This window comes from Euprymna scolopes, chromosome 3 (genome assembly GCF_053919585.1).
Source record: "Euprymna scolopes isolate OS-2025 chromosome 3, ASM5391958v1, whole genome shotgun sequence".
Classification (NCBI taxonomy): Eukaryota; Metazoa; Mollusca; class Cephalopoda; order Sepiida; family Sepiolidae; genus Euprymna; species Euprymna scolopes.
Window position 1 is genome coordinate 168,702,143 of NC_136484.1, and position 19,252 is coordinate 168,721,394.

Consider the following 19,252-nt stretch of genomic DNA (forward strand, 5'->3'; position numbering starts at 1 on the left):
ATCAGAAGAAATAGAAACAATCAATGCGTCAAAAGGAATTGAAGTGTGATTTGACATGATTAAAATCCGAAAATTGGAAGAAAGACTGTAAATACTTTTTTATTTTTCCATTACGCCATATTGAAATTTTATCAAAGTCATTAAACCCAACTATTCGTACCAACAATTTTAATGAATTTATGAATCTTCTACCAAAATTTTCTATTTAATAATTAGTAAATTTATTAATTTTAATTTTTGTATGCATACTTATGAAAATAATATCAACAAATTATAAACTATTATACATGTTTGTATATACTAAACTAACCTAAACTAAAAAAACCAAAAACCAAAAAACAAAACAAAAACCTCCCCCCTCCAAAAAAAAAAAAAACAAAAAAAAAACGATTGATCATTACCGTCGGGTATCGTAACTAAGCAATTATTTTGAATTGAAAACCATACATAATTCAATTCTGTTACCTATTATAATCAATCTTATTAATCGTTACAATTATAATTTTAAAAATCATACTGTTCAAAAAACTATATTTACGTTTTGTTAAGTTTAAATATAATCTGACAACTCCTTAATATCGTAGTTATAAACAATTAAATATGCTTAATAAAGTGAAGCAGATTTACCTCCCTTAGAACAAATCCAACAAAACATTAATTTCACTTATATTTATTTATTTAAACAACTCTTAGACATCCATATTCAAACGAATAAGTAATTTTAATATAGTTTTAATGTCTTTCACTTAATTTTATTTAAAAAAATAAAACGATTTATATTATAAATTAATTCACTAACATTTACAATATAAAATGTCAGTATTAAAATAATTTCAATCTATAGTTATAAGTTATTAAGTTATACTTCATATCTTCTAATGTTGAATTGTAAATTAATTAGTTACTTACATTTATTTTAATTTTTATTTATTTAGTTATATATTTATTCATATTATTATCAATATCAGCACCATTATTATTATTTATATTGAAAGTAATATTTTAATTTTATATTTCACAAACTTTACTCAATTATATTTCACATGATTGAGATTGTCGGACTGACTTCCTCATCTTGGTTGTTATTGTCACAACGTTTCGGCCGTTTTGCCCTCCGGCCTTCGCCAGGTGAACGGTTTGTTAGGAGTCTCGAACCCAACCCTTTATTATTATTACGGGGGTACCGTGTTCGGACTCCAGCTTAATTTTATAAAAAAAGAAAAAATACAGACAATTACTATATTTCACATACTTTACTCAACTATATATATAATTATATATATATATATATATATATATATATATATATATATATATATATATATATATATATATATTGAGTTTTGTATATTTAGGCAGAATTTCATTATTCGCGCATATTTTATTGAAGAGAATCTTCGTTCTTTTTTTATGATCTTTCTTTCGAATTTTTCTTGTTTTCGTACAAGTATTTTTGTTTTTGTATATTTCTATTTATTACTAATTTACTATGTGTAGTTTCGCCTAATTTGAATTTTTTTCCTTCCTCTTCACCTTTATCGTGTTAGAATAGGTGGAGAATTCGGCTGCTGTTGTCAAACTAGGGGACTTTATAAGAACTTTGGATCCCACAACAAAAATACTTGTACGAAAACAAGAAAAATTCGAAAGAAAGATCATAAAAAGAAGAACGAAGATTCTCTTCAATAAAATATGCGCGAATATATATATATATATATATATATATATATATATATATATATATATATATATATATATATATATATATATATGCCTTTTTCAATTTTTTGTAATTGTCGTTCTTATTTCTCGGTTGAATCTATGCAAGAAAGTACCATAGTCGTCTTCATCCATTTTTTTTTTTCTTTTGGGTGTTTTTTGTCAGTACTTTCAACTGAGTTTCATCAGTTGTCTTCAGGCAGTTTTGATTATTGTTCGTTTAAAATTATATTTAAATTTCTTGAACTAGGGAAGCGTCTCGTGTGTAAAAAATATACGGTTTTTAACGTGATAAGGATGTAGCTAAAATAATTTAACGGAAGCATATAAAAGCATCCAGATGTTACACGAAACAGTTATCAAAAACTGCCCGAAGACGACTGATGAAACTCAGTTGAAAGTACTTGCAAAAACCAGCCGAAAGAAAAAAACAGATGAACTAAGACGACTATGGAATTTTCCTCACAGCTACTCAGGCGAGGGATAACTACGTCAGAGACGCCTTCATCAATGGAATTTCTTCCAATCATATACGGCAGAGACTCCTGGAGAACAAGGTTGGATTTAAGCACGGCGTATGACCAGGCTTTAACCCTAGAAATGGCGCAAAAGCAATTAGCTTCTTACTCCCTACAGAACTCTCTGAATGCATCTGTCTCCACTGTCCGGACCGAAGTTACAGAGAGTGATGACCAGTCTGAGTGTGGTGAGGGACGCATTATAGCTGCTGCCTTGGGACAAAAATGCTTCTTCTGTGGGAACCCGAGACACGATAGATTTAGGTGCCCTGCCCGAAGCTTTGTTTGCAAGAATTGCAAGAAGAAAGGACATTTTGCTCGTGTCTGCCGATCCCCTACAGCAGCCGCTATAAATCACGGTGAGTCTATTCTTGCTTCTATTTCATCTTACAATTTTACAGAGAGTCTATCTCACTCATCGTTGTGTGGTAAAATTAAGGTCAAGTCTGTTAATATACTCATTGATACGGGAAGCTCGGAAAACTTCATTCATCCTGATAAGGTGAAAACGCTGGGACTGTCGACCATGGCAAGTTCGAGAAAAAATTTTATGGCTAGCAGTTCGCATTCGTCCTATACTCTCGGACATTGCATAGTATCCCTCAATCTGGGCGGAAGAAAATATGGTGATGTCAAACTAGCTGTTATGGCCGACTTATGCTTTGACGTCATCCTCAGACATAATTTCTTACGCCAACACTCTTCTGTGAAAATACCTTTTGGAGGACCGCTCCCCCCTCTTACGATTTGTGGATTGACAGCAATTGATAATATCCCTTATCCTTCTCTGTTTACAAAGCTAACCCCCGACTGTCGTCCAATAGCAGTAAAATCAGGGAGGCACAGCCTACCAGATGCTAAATTCATCAAATCTGAAATATCGCGCATGCTGAAGGAAGGGATTATCGAACCCTCCCAGTCTCCATGGCGAGGTCAAACGCTTGTGATATTCCCTGATAACCACAAGAAGAGACTCGTAGTAGATTATTCCCAGACAATAAACAGATTTACTCTTCTGGACGCTTATCCCCTACCTCGGATAGAGGACATGGTAAACGAGATTGCTAGTTATAAAGTATTTAGCACTCTGGATTTAACCAGTGCGTATCACCAGGTTGCCATCAGACCAGAAGAAAGAAAATATACTGCATTCGAAGCTGCAGGGCGCCTTTACCAATTTTGTCGGATACATTTTGGAGTGACCAATGGGGTAGTTAGCTTCCAGCGAGTTATGGATGACATAATCAAGCAAGAAGACCTCAAAGGAACTTATGCCTACATTGACAATGTCACTATCTGTGGCCAAAACCAGACAGAACATGATAACCATCTGATGCAGTTCATGAATAGCGTGGATAAGTACGGTTTGACACTGAATAAAAACAAATGTCATTATTCGCTTAGCTCTGTGAATCTGCTCGGATATACAATAAGCAGTGGTTCAGTAAGACCCGACCCCGACAGACTCAAGGGATTGGTGGACCTCCCTCTTCCTCTAGACCATACGTCTCTTCGGCAAGCTATGGGGATGTTTTGCACACTACTCCAGGTGGATCTCAAACTTTTCAGAAAAACTACATCCTTTAACTAGCGTCACCCACTTTCCCCTCAACGAGGAACAAACGGATGCCTTCAAGCATCTGAAGAAAGAAATTGCAAAAGTATCCCTGGTAGCCATAGACTCAACTCTACCATTTGAGATCGAAACAGATGCTTCAGAACATTGCCGCCTCACTCACCCAAAACGGTTTTCCTGTGGCTTTCTTTTCTAGGACTTTAACGTCTGCTGAACAGACACACTTTTCAGTTGAAAAAGAGGTCTATGCTATTGTAGAAGCCATTCGAAAATGGCGACACCTACTACTTGGAAAGCATTTTAAACTTATCACGGATCAAAAATCTGTTTCTTTTATGTTCAACCCCAAAAGCAAGAGCAAAATAAAAAATGAGAAGATCACAATATGAAAGCTAGAACTCGCCTGCTTCAGCTACGACATAACTTATCGTCCAGGAAAACAAAATGCAGTTGCGGATGCTCTATCTCGAATTTGCTCAGCCACAATTTCTATCCAGAAACTATACGCTCTGCACAGGGATTTGTGTCACCCTAGAGTAACCCGAATGGTGCACTTTGTTAGAAGCAAGAATATACCATACTCCGTAGATGATGTAAGAGCGGTAACCAGATCATGCCAGATCTGTTCTGAGATAAAGCCTAGATTTGTTAAAACTCCGCCTCAAACGCTCATTAAGGCAAGTCAACCCTTTGAGAGGTTAAGTATAGACTTTAAGGAACCTTTGCCAACAAATTCTCGAAATCGATTTTTGCTAACTGTAGTAGACGAATACTCCCGTTTCCCTTTTGCTAACCCTTGTGCAGATATCTCGGCAGCAATAGTCAAGAAACACCTTACCAGTCTATTTTCTATTTTCAGAAATCTTTCATACATACATTCGGATCGAGGCACTGCTTTCATGTCCGACGAACTCAAGGAATTCCTTCTCTCTCGGCGCATTGCTACCAGTCGAACAACTGCATTTAATCCACAAGGCAACGGCCAAGTGGAGAGATATAACGGAATCATCTGGCAAACAGTTAGCCTCGCTCTACGATCGAACAATCTCCCCATAACTAGCTGGAAAAAGGTGCTAGATGTAGCACTACACTGCATACGCTCATTGCTCTCTACCGCCTCCAACTGCACCCCTCACGAACGTCTGTTTAATTTCCAAAGGAAATCTGCGTCTGGCAATTCTATACCAACTTGGTTAGCCAAATCAAAATCTGCGCTCCTGAGACGCCATGTACGCGGAAGTAAATATGAACCCTTAGTTGAGACAGTGGAAATTCTGGATGTCAATCCGAACTATGCGTGTGTGCGACTTAATAATGGGCGAGAAACAACAGTGTCACTACGCCATATTGCACCACTTGGTGACGAAAACAACTATTCACAGCCTGAAATTTCTGCTACGGAGGACCCTATCAAGTCTAGCCTTGATCATCCTCCTCCACCAAGCGTCACTAAAGACTCTGCTATTAATACTCTGGCAGACAGCGAAAATTATGCCCCTGAAACTGGCACTCCTACATCTCCTTGCCGCCCACATTTGGATGATTTGCAAAGAACTTCCCTTGAAAATGCTGATGCATTAAATCCCAGACGCTCGTCTCGAGTTCGTCGCAAATCTCCATATTTAGCTGAAAATTACCAGCTTTGAATTTGTTCCTTTTCTCTATTTTCAGTTTGAGCAGAAGCTGTCCGAAAATATGTCCTGGAAGAACCTTGTGATACTGAACTTTTTTTAGGCGGCGGAGAATGACCTGAAAATAAAAGAACTCTTCTTTTTCTTCCCTACCCCGAATTACCTCCCCTGTTTCTCTATCCTTCTGGGAGACAGTAGTAGCAGCGATCGGCCATCTTTCTTTCCCCTTGTTTTTTTTTTTGCCGGCGCTCTTTTTAGCTGAATAAAGCGTTATACAAGCTATATAAATCTTCAGTCTCATTTCGTCATACATCTACACAACAGTAAAAAACTAATTAGAAATTAAAAACAGAATTTACAACAGACATGAGAAAATAATAAATTTAACATGTTTTTGTAAAATTAAGTTATTAGAATAAAATTCAAATAGAATGTTAATTTATTTGAATAACAATGATTGTGTTAGTTTTTTAAAAATAAAATTAAAAATTAATTCCAATATCTTTCCCGATTCCGATACAATTACCGCCTGCGCCTCCGATTCTTTATAAATCTTTAAATATTTCAATATCGAGTCGTTATTTTCCTCGATTAACGTAAGAACACATGCTGTGCAGATATTTTCTTAACGAAAAAATACACTTGTGAGAATCATTGACCTTAGATTTACTATTAGTTAAACACCAATAAATATTTATTATTTTATAATTATTATGGGCAAAGGTAGGTTTTGCTTTAAACATATTAAAAAAAAAAAAACAATTAAAAAAGTCGTTTTACCATCGGAAATGTTCCGATTCCCGATTCCGATCCGATTCTGATTAATCGCCCCAACATTATTAAAAATGTTCCGTGCAGATGCCAGCATATTCTGCGATTGAAGAAATTCAGTTTTTAAGTATCCCTAATTAGATCAATCTAATCTATCAAATTTATAGAATGACGTCTATTTTCAACAATTACGTATATTCCAGTTGTAGTTAGCTCCCTGGGACGGGTTAAATTAAAATCGCAACTTTGAAAAAATGTGTTTTTCTAAGGAACCATTTTCGTAATTTTGAATGCCACATCACCAATCCAAACAAGCACACAAATAATAGCAAAAATTATTTAAATGTTTATATATTTACGCATACAATCTTTGTTATTTCAATTCGACATTTTTTGTTTGTGAAAATTTAGCTATAGTTATCAATTTGGCCTTTTTTAAAGCCTTTTGGGAGAGGGTCTTCAAATATTTTTTTATTGTCTGGCAACACTGAAGACGACGCGCCATTGTAAAGAAGGACCGTTTACTGTGTGTGTGTGAGTGAGAGAGAGAGAGAGAGAGAGAGAGAGAGAGAGAGAGAGAGAGAGAGAGAGAGAAGGTAGTATGATATATGTGTGCACGTAGAGAGGTAGAGAGAAGGAGGATAAAGAGAGAAGGTGATATAAGAATATGCGAGCACGTAGAAAGATAAATATATAGAGAGGGAGAAGAAAGAAAGAGAGTGCTATAAGAATGCATGTGCACGTAGAGAGATAGAGAGAGGGGGGAAGAGAGAAGGACAAATACAAAACGAGGCGAAAAAGAGAGATAGTACAGATAGATAAACAGACAGATAGAGAGAGATACATAGAAATATAAATAGATAGATAGATAGAGAGAGAGCGAGAGCGAGAGAGAGAGAGAGAGGGGGGGGAGAGGAGAGGAGAGAGGGGGCGTACTTGCAGCATTTCCTTTGATTTCACTCATCACGTTCAGAGACTTCATTTAGTTCAAAGCGAATTAGAAGGAGGTTACAATTTCACGGCAAATTTTCGTTTATTTTTATTTATTTATTTTGCTGTAAAAAATGTTATAAAGCAAAATAAATAAATAAATAAAATAAAATAAAATAAAAAATAATAATAAAAATTTTTTTTTTTTTAAATCAATTCGTCTTTTTTTCCCCAACAATTCTTTTGTGTGTTTTGATTTTAACGGCAAACGGTTGAAACGGTCGTTAGTTTTTCTTTGCCATTTGCAAATCCTCCCTGTGTATTTCGTTTAATGTTTGGTAAACGGGATTTTCGCAGATTTAATCTTTTCTGATATCATCAACAAGCCAACAAACTATCTTTTTAGGTGAATGTACATGCATGATACCTTATATATGTGCCGCTAATATATATAGTTTGTTTACAAAATTATGGACTTTGTGGATGTTTGGAGAGAGCCAGTCTATCATATGTTCTATTGTAAAGGCAAATACACCCAATAAAGAAACACAAAATGAAAGCGATACGTTTGAAATAACATTTATTTAATGTGCAACAAAATATTACTGTACCTGCATGTACATATGTAACGTTGTCCAGGAACCAACACGTCGTAGCTTCAGTCGTAAAGGAAACAAACAAAAGTTCAACTCGCTTTTTTTTTTGTTGTACAACGACATTTACTTCCTCATTCTCTCATTACCGCTGTGACGCCCTTCACGAGATCGGTTCCTCAAACGTGCTCTCGAACGTCATCCACGTTTATAACGTGATCGTTTTGTCGAACATGCTCTTTCTTATATTATTCTTTTTCCTTACTGTGACGGCATTTCACTCACAGCTCGGTATTTACATACAGCCGTCTGCGCTATGTTACACACATATTTATACACGTCTTTAATCGTATCTATCTACTATATCTATAAAAGGCAAAATGTGTGTGACCATTTCGTGTATGTCTCGAAAAGGCTTTTTTCGCCGACGCTTCCGGCGTCGTTACGGTCGCTTACAACTGTTTATATAGGCCCTAGATAATAATATCAGGCTTCAAATGAAGCACAAATGTATTTTAATAAATAAACAATGTTTTTTGTTTTCAACATAAAGTTGAAGTAAGAATTATACAATGTTGAAGAAAACATGGAATTATTAACATGAATGAATTCTAACCAATGCAATTTAATTACCATCTTTGGAATCAAGGGAATGAAAAGGAAAAAGAAGTGGACAAAAAAGGGGTTGGACGGCGGTCAATCGAAATATATAGAGAGAAATGTAAAAAAACAAAAAAAAAAACCGAAGTGGAGGATAAAGTTCTCTCTCTTTCCTTATAAGTGAAGGGGGATCTGGAGCAAAGAGGATTTATGTAAAAAATGTAAAGGACCACAGGAAAAGATAAAAAAGGGAGATAAGCAGCAATGGATGTGTTGACATTAAATAAAAAGCAACAAAAAATTGTTAAAGAGAAGTTTGAGTAAAAAGAAGTTGAAATAAATGTAAAAAAAAAAAAGTCGATGTGTGAAAAATAAATATACGCTGACGAAGAAGAATTGAAAGATATATACGGATCAGTTTGGTTGTTTCTTTTACGGCATTATTAATTTTCCTCATCGTTTTGGTAAAAAAGATTTACGCTTCAATTTCTCAATATCTTCAACCGGTAATCATTGCTATCAGTGACATTGATTATTTTAAAGGAAATACTGTCGAGAAATGAGCCAATAACAATATATTTAATCATTAGTGTTAAAACATTTTTTGCATCACGAATTAACTAAATAAAGATGGTTACTTTGCTCAGACCCATTATTTATTGAACTTACAACTTTTATTAAACATTTATCTTTTTAAACTAAAATCTAATTACCTTCCTATTAGATAGGACGATCGTTTCATGTGACATAACCGTGACTAAATTTATTTCCAATGGTTGATTAAAAAGAACCTGTGTTCTTCAGCCACAACAATATATTTGTCCACTAGTTTCTATAACGTGACTCGAATTTGATAAATTTATCTTGAAAAAAAAAAAAGCTTTTTAAGTTGCATAAATATCGGATTTGAGCAAAGTAGTCACATTTGTATTACTAACTGACTGATTACGTTTTTTTTCTCTTCCAGTCAGTAGTTGCCAGGGTTTTGGTAAAAATTTGAAAGAAACTGTAATATCGTGCGAGGAAAGAATACTTAAATGTCACGCAAGGACATAATATTAAAGCTTTAGGACAAAAATCTTAAGTGGAAAGTGGACGACCATCCAAGTGGACAACGAAGCAGATGAAAAATTAATGGATTGAAACAGGAGTTAATGTCTGTGACGGAATTGTCAGGAACCGGTTCAATGAAATGAGGTTTACATGCAGAAAGGCATGCAAACCAGTCGTAAGAGTTAAACATGAGGCGGCCAAATTGCATTGGACTAAATCATGGAACGCGGATGATTGGGCGAAAGTGATATTTAGTGAGGAATTAAGAAAATGTACTGAGCAATATGACGCACCTGTGCCCCCTCGATGTACATACACCTGACAAACTCTTTTAGCAACAAAATCCCACCACTTTACTGTTGAGGTTCCTAGATGACAGAAAGCCCTTTTCTCTAACAGCTTCTTCCCTGAAACTGCTAGACTTTGGAATTCCCTTACTGTTACCTGCTTCCCTGACTGTGCTAACATGCAAAAGTTTAAATGGAACGTAAACCAACATCTTGTTCATCCCCTAATCCCAAATATTAGCCGTTTTAACCCAAGTAGCAATATGCCTTGTTTGGTGGTAAACATAAAAAAAAAAGAAAGAATGATAGACATTTTGTCTTCTGTTACTCTGACACAATATATAACAAGAACTGTTTGGCAAAAAAAACAAAAACATTCACTCAAGCCATTTATGATAAAATCTTAATAATCAATGAAATTGTTGACACTTATCAAATTCCATCAGTAAAAAATAAAATACTTTATGATATATAAAGTCATGCGAAAACACCTGCATATAGACATGAAAAGAACACTTGAACAGAGAAACAGAATCGCTGCCGACGGTTGCACGGAGCAACATGGAACATGGATGATTAGATGAAAGTAATATTTAGTGGTGGGGAATTATGAAGCCGTACTGGCCAAAATGGTGCACCTGTTCATCCTCAACATATATACCTCAACAAACCCGTTTAACAACAAAATCCCGCCTCTTCACTGCTAGACTTTGGAATCCCCTTCCTGTTACTTGCTTCCCTGATTGTACTGATAAGGAGAAGTTCAAATGTAATGTAAACCGACATCTTACTCATCTCCTTAGATAAGCTCAAATATATCCAAGTGACAATATGCCTTGTTTGGGGGTGAACATTAAAAAATAAAATAAAATAATGATAAAAAATTTGTCTGCTGCTGCTCTGACACAATATAAGAACTGTTTGGCAAAAACAAAAGCATTCACTCAAGTCATTTATGATAAAATCTTAATAGTCAATGAAATTGTTGACACTTTTCAAATTCTATCAGTAAAAAATATACTTGATGATATAGAAGCCATGCAAAAACACCCGGATATAGAGCTGAAAAGAACATTTGAACAGAGAGACGGAATCGCACCTCACAGCTGCGCAGAGCAACATGATAAAAACGAACTATATCAAAGCAAAATAGACAAAACTTCCGAAAAAAATGTTGACTCTGTGGACTAAGAGAAGAAACAGTAAATTACATAATAAGTAAATAAAGAAAACTAGCTTTAAAAGAATATGGAAATAGATATGATTGCATATTCACATTGAACAACACATTGAAATGACAGGAAGCGGGAAGGTATATATTATGAGAGAAGGTTTTAAAGAGAGTTGTTACACACGTTTTAACGCTTTTTTTGTTGCTGTTTATGATATATAACCTTGAATTAGCTTAGTACACTATAATTATTACGAATTTGTCTGTTCATTATTAATAGAAACGAATTGTTAAAAAATTGTTATGGTGTGATTCTTACTCCTTTATACCACATGACTGAATGCCTCTTCCATGGCAGCTGACTCTTCCAGGATATGTAGCAACTTTTATGCATTTGCATTGTCATCAGCTAACAAAGCCAACATCAGCGTAATCGGCATCAGTAATCGTCTTTGCTGGATATCGCCTGCTTCTTTGCTGGATATCATTTGCTTCTTTGCTGGATATCGCATGCTTCTTTGCTGGATATCATTTGCTCCTTTGCTGGATATCGCCTGCATCTTTGCTAGATATCATTTGCTTCTTTGCTGGATATCGCCTGCTTCTTTGCTGGATATCATTTGCTTCTTTGCTGGATATCGTGTGCTTCTTTACTGGATATCGCCTGCTTCTTTGCTGGATATCGTATGCTTCTTACCTGGATATCGTATGCTTCTTACCTGGAAATCGTCTACTTCTTTGCTAGATATCGGCTGTTTCTTTGCTGGATATCACCTGCTTCTTTGCTGGATATCACCTGCTCCTTTGCTGGATACCGTCTATTTCTTTGCTGTATATCGTCTACTTCTTTGCTATATATCGTCTGTTTATTTGCCGGATATCGTCTGCTTCTTACCTGGATATCGTCTACTTCTTTGCTGTATATCGTCTGTTTCTTTGCTGGATATCGTCTGCTTCTTACCTGGATATCGTCTACTTCTTTGCTGTATATCGTCTACTTCTTTGCTGTATATCGTCTACTTCTTTGCTGTATATCGTCTGTTTCTTTGCTGGATATCGTCTGCTTATTTGCTGTATATCGTCTACTTCTTTGCTGGATATCGTCTACTTCTTTGCTGGATATCGTCTGCTTCTTTGCTGGATATCGTCTGCTTATTTGCTGGATAGCGTCTGCTTCTTTGCTGGATATCGTCTACTTCTTTGCTGGATATCGTCTAATTTTTGCTGTATATAGTCTGTTTCTTTGCTGGATATCGTCTGCTTCTTTGCTGGATATCGTCTACTTCTTTGCTGTATATCGTCTACTTCTTTGCTGGATATCGTCTGCTTCTTTGCTGGATATCGTCTGCTTCTTTGCTGGATATCGTCTGCTTCTTTGCTGGATATCATCTGCTTCTTTGCTGGATATCGTCTGTTTCTTTGCTGGATATCGTCTGCTTCTTTGCTGGATATCGCCTGCTTCTTACCTGGATATTGTCTACTTCTTTGCTGGATATCGTCTGCTTCTTTGCTGTATATCGTCTACTTCTTTGCTGGATATCGTCTGCTTCTTTGCTGGATATCGTCTGCTTCTTTGCTGGATATCGTCTGCTTCTTAGCTGGATATCGTTTGCTTCTTTGCTGTATATCGTCTGCTTCTTTGCTGTATATCGTCTGTTTCTTTGCTGGATATCGTCTGTTTCTTTGCTGGATATCGTCTGTTTCTTTGCTGGAAATCGTCTGTTTCTTTGCTGGAAATCGTCGGCTTCTTTGCAATATATGGTCAGCTTCTTGCCAGAGAAAATGTTTGGCCATATTTCTCATATTTATCAACAGAGCGTTTCAATACGTAATCGAGACATATCACAAATAAGAATGGAGCGAGAGTTTCACCCAGAAACTGTCAGCTGTCATGATTAGACTGCATAGAAACGCAATTAAAGCAGAATTCATGTATGTCCTTACTACAAACCGGTCCAATTGAAACACTAGACAGAACCTCACTCAAATAATTAGATGACTTCGGATATCTCGGCCAACCACCGAAAACCATCGCAGCCACCAAAAAAAACAAAAAAAACATTCATGTCAGAATAATCAAGGCTTGGAATGCACTTAATTGATTTAACGTTATATGGGAATCTGCTCTCTCGGAACAGATCAAGAAAAACTTTTTTTAGAGCCGGAGTGGAGACGGAACTGCTTCATGGTTCACCAGCATGAATTCCCAGTAACCCCCCCCCAAAAAAAAAACAAAAAAACTTGAAAGTAAGTAAGATGGAACTTACACTAGAATGCTCCGGGCATTGTTAAACTTGAACTGAAAAATCGTTAGCCGTCTGTATGGTCAGTTGCCCAGGATCTCTTCAGTAATAAAAGAAAGAACACGATATGCCAGACATTGCTACAGAAGAAAAGATGAGATTGTCAGTGATGTGGTAGTGTGGGATCCTAAACACGGAACCACTACAGAAGACACTGGCTTAAAACTTAGACCTTCATAAGATCATGGAAAATAGAGACCTATGGGGTGGGGGTGGGGAGAGTCAATTTGGTCTGGGTAACTTGCTCGATACGATGACGATGACGAATGTCATCTTTAGATAATGTTTAAAAGGCTTCTTTAGATAATGTTTAAAGGTCGAAGTTAGAGAAGAATACAATAAAATTCTTTATAAGTATTAAAATGATTGTTTTTAAATATTAATTTATATTATATATATAAACAAAACAATAGATGTGTGTATGTCTGTTTGTCTGTGCGTAAATATTTAACCGAAAAACTCTTAAACTACTGGTCACAGAACACTGAAATTAACTGGAAATAGTAATCATACGAAAAGGACGGTTTATAGTAAGCAATATTTTTGTTTGGATAGATGAATAACGCATACAGACATAGATCGGCAAGTTGAAATGCAAACTGTTCATTTCAACTTGCCGACATATTTTTTTTACTTCTTTCTGTGCTTGGCCAAATTCAATTTATTTCTTCAATATTAAATTGTTTTTGTTTTTGTTTTTTACATATCTCTTAATAGCTACATCGGTAGGAGAAGCGAATGAAGCGCTTAATGTTTTGGTTTCGATACTAGCTGATAGCACGCAAATCATTCTTTAAAAAACTTGAAATTACTACCGTATTATAGGTAATACATAATATTCAATAAAGAATTGACTCTGTAATAATAAATACGAGATCTGCATGAATTAAAATATATTTAAACGTATTTTGCGATCTGGAAGATTACATGCTTCTGCTAGTTATTAATAAATATTATTAAATGAGGAATCTTAGAAAAAAATCGACTTATTTGCTTTCAAACAAGAGTAAATATTGAAAAAAAAATGTATATTTCTGTGAGAGGCACTTAAATCCTATTTAAAACTATATACTCTTTAAGAATGGTCTTAAAATCTATCTTCAATTGACATTTATTCTATAGATACTTAATTTTCATACTTCGCCAAATTATAAAAAGTGAGTTTTAATGTTTTTGATTCATTTGAGATTTTATCTGTTTTTGTTTTGTTTTAATTAGATAATGTGCTTTTGTCCGGTCCCTAGCTAGCATTGGCAAAATTTACAAAGAGTGTGCTTGCAAAACAAATTTTTGATAATGTCAAAGACTTAGCCTCAGATGAATTGGACAGTAATAAAATTAATAAATTCAAACCTTCCCCATCTATACGCGACACCACGTGTTGGCTCATTTCTTCTTTGTATCTACTAAAACAAAATTTCTGAATAAGAGAAAACAGATTTGATGGCAATATGAAGCAATAAAATCTCAGGCTACTAATAGAAATTATTTTTGGTAAATAATATTTTTGATTCCATTCGGCAATTTAGTTTCCATACGCTAAGAGGATGTACAAAAGACATTGAAATTTTTCCAATATAAAATGTATGTGTATTTTTAAAACCTTTTTAAAAGATATTCAAGATGTGTTTCATGAATTGAAAATTAATTACTGACATAATTTTAACTTTTGTTTCATGTTTAAACTTGTATTTTAATGAAATGCGAAAGTTCGAATTCTTTCCCTTGTAAAAGTTAAATACATTCTTTTGCTAGGTAGAAGAGTTACTTATCTTGCCTTTGGTAACATTTATTCGCTTTGTATTTATTTTTTCTCCCTTTTTTTTTTTTGGCTTTTTTAGATAGTCTGGAAAATCAGCCGATAGGCGAGAAGAAATAAATAAAATATAAATTAAAGAATTTAGAGTGAGGGTCATTTTCACGTAAATTTAATGTAAAATAAACTTATAAATATTTTAGCTATTCTAGCTTAAAAGTGATTTTCTTGAAATATTTCTGTTCATTTTTCTATGGAAAAGATTCTTTTCTGGAACTTGCATTTTTTCAAACCATTTTTTTATAAAATTATTTTTATAAAATGGCTTTTTTTTACATAGGTATCACCACTTATCAAGACCAAGAGGCCACTCGAGGATAAGGGTTAAAGAGTGTACAGTAGAAATTGGACAATATAGTAATCGTTAGTAAATGGAAATTCGATAAATTTGTTAACAAGTGGAACGGCTAATCAAGAACTTGTTTAGGTTAAACTTGAAGACAACCATATTGTAATCAGCTGGAAAGCAGGAAAATGGAAGACAATTCCACAGGCGTGCAGTTCTAAGAAAGAAGCTTTGTTCATGGAATCTACGTTTAGGTTTAGGCACAGATAAAGAGTGGGGGGAATTATTAATAGTGTTTTCAGCTAAACGAGTGTTTCTTGTGAAAGTTTGGCGAGGGGGACCCATAGACTGAAGCTCAGTCGAACATTTTCCATGAAAATAACAATACAGCAGACAAACTCGCAACATCTCTTCTGTGAGATTGCAGGGAAGAGAAAAGGGACATCTCCTACGAGGCTACGAAGTCTATTTTGAACTCTAACAAGGCAGGACAAGCCCTTTCTAGCAGCTCCTGCCCAGATGTGGCAACAGTATTCCATCCTTGGACGTACCTGAGTACTTGAATTAAAGCTTAAAATGCAAAAGTTAAGTATCATGGTTCAATTGTGCTCTAAACAAAAACATTAATTTCGAACGTGTCCCTGTCATATCAAAGAACCTACTGTTGGTTTTATATGCCTGGCCTTACTGCTTGTGCGGTCATAATGACTTAAATTTAAAATGAAATAATCAAGTATTATAGTGCAATTGTGTTTAAAAGAGAAATATTCATTTCGAACGCATCCCTATCATATCAAACAACCTACCGTTGATTTTATATGTCGGACATTTCGGCTTGAGTGGGAATAAAACTTCTCAACTCAAAATGTTGCGCAAAATCACCTGTTCCTTCTTTTATCAAACTATTTTGATAATTATCGATACTCATAGAAGACCTTCCAATACCAAACCTATCTTAGAACACTGCCAGATACATGAGTCATTTTGTGTGAAATTTCATAAAAATAGGCCCATCTGTTTTCGAATCAATAGGGAATGAACTCACACACAGAGACACACACAGAGTTCCTTTTATATAGTATAGTAAGGGTGCCTGCATGTGGAGTTCTTGTGGTAAGAGTTGTGTAATCTCTAACCCCATCTCTATTGAGTTGGTGTTGTTAAATACCAGTGGCAAGTGGAATTTCGAAATTGGAAACAATGCCGAGATTAGCGGAGAGCACATGCAGTGCCTATAATTCCCAAATACACACATCTGGCTCAACGTTGCTTAACTTCAGTGATCTGACGAAAACCAGTGCGTCAACGTCATTATGCCGTATCTTTTAATATGATAATAAAGATATATATAATGACACTGAAGAGATCGATGCGATAGAATATTGTCTTTTTTATTACAATGAATGAGTTTTCAGTTTATTTAAACATGTATGGACATGAAGATTTGAACTTGGTCTGATGATTTCATTTGTTCGTGTTCATCACAGTTCAACTTTCAACACTTCCTTGCACAAATATCCACCATTAAAAGTGACCATCATACTGAATTCGCCTTTGCTAATTTGGGACATGGCAATTTGAGTCTTGGCACCAGTTTGTCGGATTATCACTTGGCCAAATCACGGCCATACAGTTGCCTACAGCATAAACAGATTGCGATAATGACAGCAATATGTTGCCTGTGATTCTTTCGCCGTTCATATGACCATTATTATTATTATTATTATTTATTTATTTTTTTTTTTTTTGCAAATCTTAATTTCTTCTTCACAGGACTTCCTCTGAGACTTGGCAGCAGAAAAATGTGTTGAACTTTATGAATCATAACGCTATAGTTACAGACACAGTTTGAAAACGCAGCAAGAAACATGAAATATCAATAAGTGTCCTTTCTGCTCGGAGTCCCATGATATCAGCTCAGTGCGTTTATATTGTTCATACCTTTTATGAGGTTATGAAATAAAAGCGTAGTATCTACCCTGGAAAATCACCCAAACTAAATACTCATAGAATAAATACCTAGGTGTGCTGAAGGTAATTGTGTGCAGCAGTGGTTATCTATTCTTTAGTCCAAAAACTTTGTTTACCATTTCCCAATGTGTCATTCATCTATAAAAATATTGGGTGCTTCTGCAAAACAGGATATGAAACCAATATATTTCAGGTGAAAACACTATTACTTACCTGTCATGTCAAAATTAGTATAAATTAAAAAAATTACAAAAAATGATTCAGTAGAAAATAATTACAAGTAAAAATAGAACTTATCGAATTATCGAGTTTTACCATATTTTTAAAATGGAAAAGTTGTGCGACCAATTCTGTATGACAAAGTGACTTATCCTTATTTTCCTTGAAATCCACCATTTAAGAAAATGTTCGAGTGGTATTATTATTATTATTATTATTATTATTATTATTATTATTATTATTATTATTATTTAATATTATAATCTTTGTAAAAACTACATCTAGCACATCTACTGGATCATTTTTCATCATTTTTGTCATTTATACTAATTTCGACATGACAAGTAAGTACGTGTTTTTATCTGAAATGCATTTGTTTCTAATCCTATCCTGCAGAAGCACCAAATATTGTTAGCACTATTAAGGAGAATATGCTTTCGGTCGAGTTTCTTGGTTGTTAGTTTGTCACTATGTTTGTTTATGCATAACCACCTAGTCTTCACATCGTTAGACCAATCATCACAAACTTGGTCAAAATATCGCTCATGGCTTAATGTAGAACTGATTAAAGTTTGTGATATCTAGGTCGAAGTCTATATTACAGAAAAGGAAAAGTCACATTTTGGTGATAATTTTGGCTCTGTTTATTGTAGAAACGCGTTACTTGGTCAATATGATACTGAACTTGAAAAGTCTGGTCATGGTTAAAATTTTGATGGAATCTCAACTTCTGATTTTTCAAAATTTGATGTATGGATCTAATGCTCTTCAATAACACTATCATGAAAGATTTCAGCTTGATCAGATAAATAGTCTTTGAGTTATTAAGTTTCCATAACATACTTTCGGGAATAATCTATACACTATGGATAAATAAAACCCAGATAAAGGTTTTAGTGTTAAATATTAGCTGATTAAACCCACTAGTTGAAGTCAATTGTAAATGAAGGTTCAGTTAGGGTCAACTGGTTGAATTTGCGGCTAAGATTACGAAACTGTGGGAACTGATAAAAATGGATGTGACGTCACATAGCTCAAAGAGAGTGATAGAGAAGTGTGGCAGTTCCTTGGAAGCATGCCACGTGTGAACATGTTAAATAGATATCTGCTGACAAGATATGATTAAACAGTATTTATTGATCTCTATTTGTCCCCCCCCCTTCACTTAAAAGCCATACTTATTTCAAATAAATCATTTGTCACTTATTTTAATCTTGAATGTAAAGCATATGGAATCTTCTACTCCAAGTTCAAATCCTACAAGATCTTTTGTATATACTAATGAATCATCAAGGCTAAAAGCCACTCGGGGAAAAGGGTTAATGTGATTGTTAGTTAAATAAAGAACAATGTTATGCGAAAATTAAACATGATGAGGATATGCCAACATTTTATTACTTAAGAGGATAGTTCAATAGGTATTTATTTACATTGGACTTGAAAACGACCACATTGTAGTCTGCAGGAAAACAGTCCCACGGTAATGTATTCCATAGATGAGAAGTTTTTGGAAATAAATTCTGTCTATGAAAACTCTGCTAGGTTTTAGACACAGAGAGGAAGAAAGGAAAGTTACTTGCAGTGATGGTAGAATAACGAGTACTTGCTGTGAATGTTTTACAGGGGGAGAACTAAAGATTGGAGTTTAGTCAAGCATCTTCCATGGGAACAACGTCACAGATAGGAAAAAGACTGACAAGGTCTCTTCTATAAGGAAGAGATGATCACCCACTAAATTACGAAGTTAATTCTGTAGGCAGGGAAGAATGACTTTAATGGAACCTCCACAGACGTGGCAACACTACTCC

The 19,252-nt window shown here is 34.9% G+C and overlaps 1 pseudogene; it reads left to right on the forward strand.

The window, feature by feature from the left end:
* The first annotated feature begins 2,169 nt into the window (after positions 1-2,169).
* Positions 2,170-5,459, forward strand: LOC145263090 (uncharacterized; annotated as a pseudogene).
* The last annotated feature ends 13,793 nt before the right edge of the window (positions 5,460-19,252 follow it).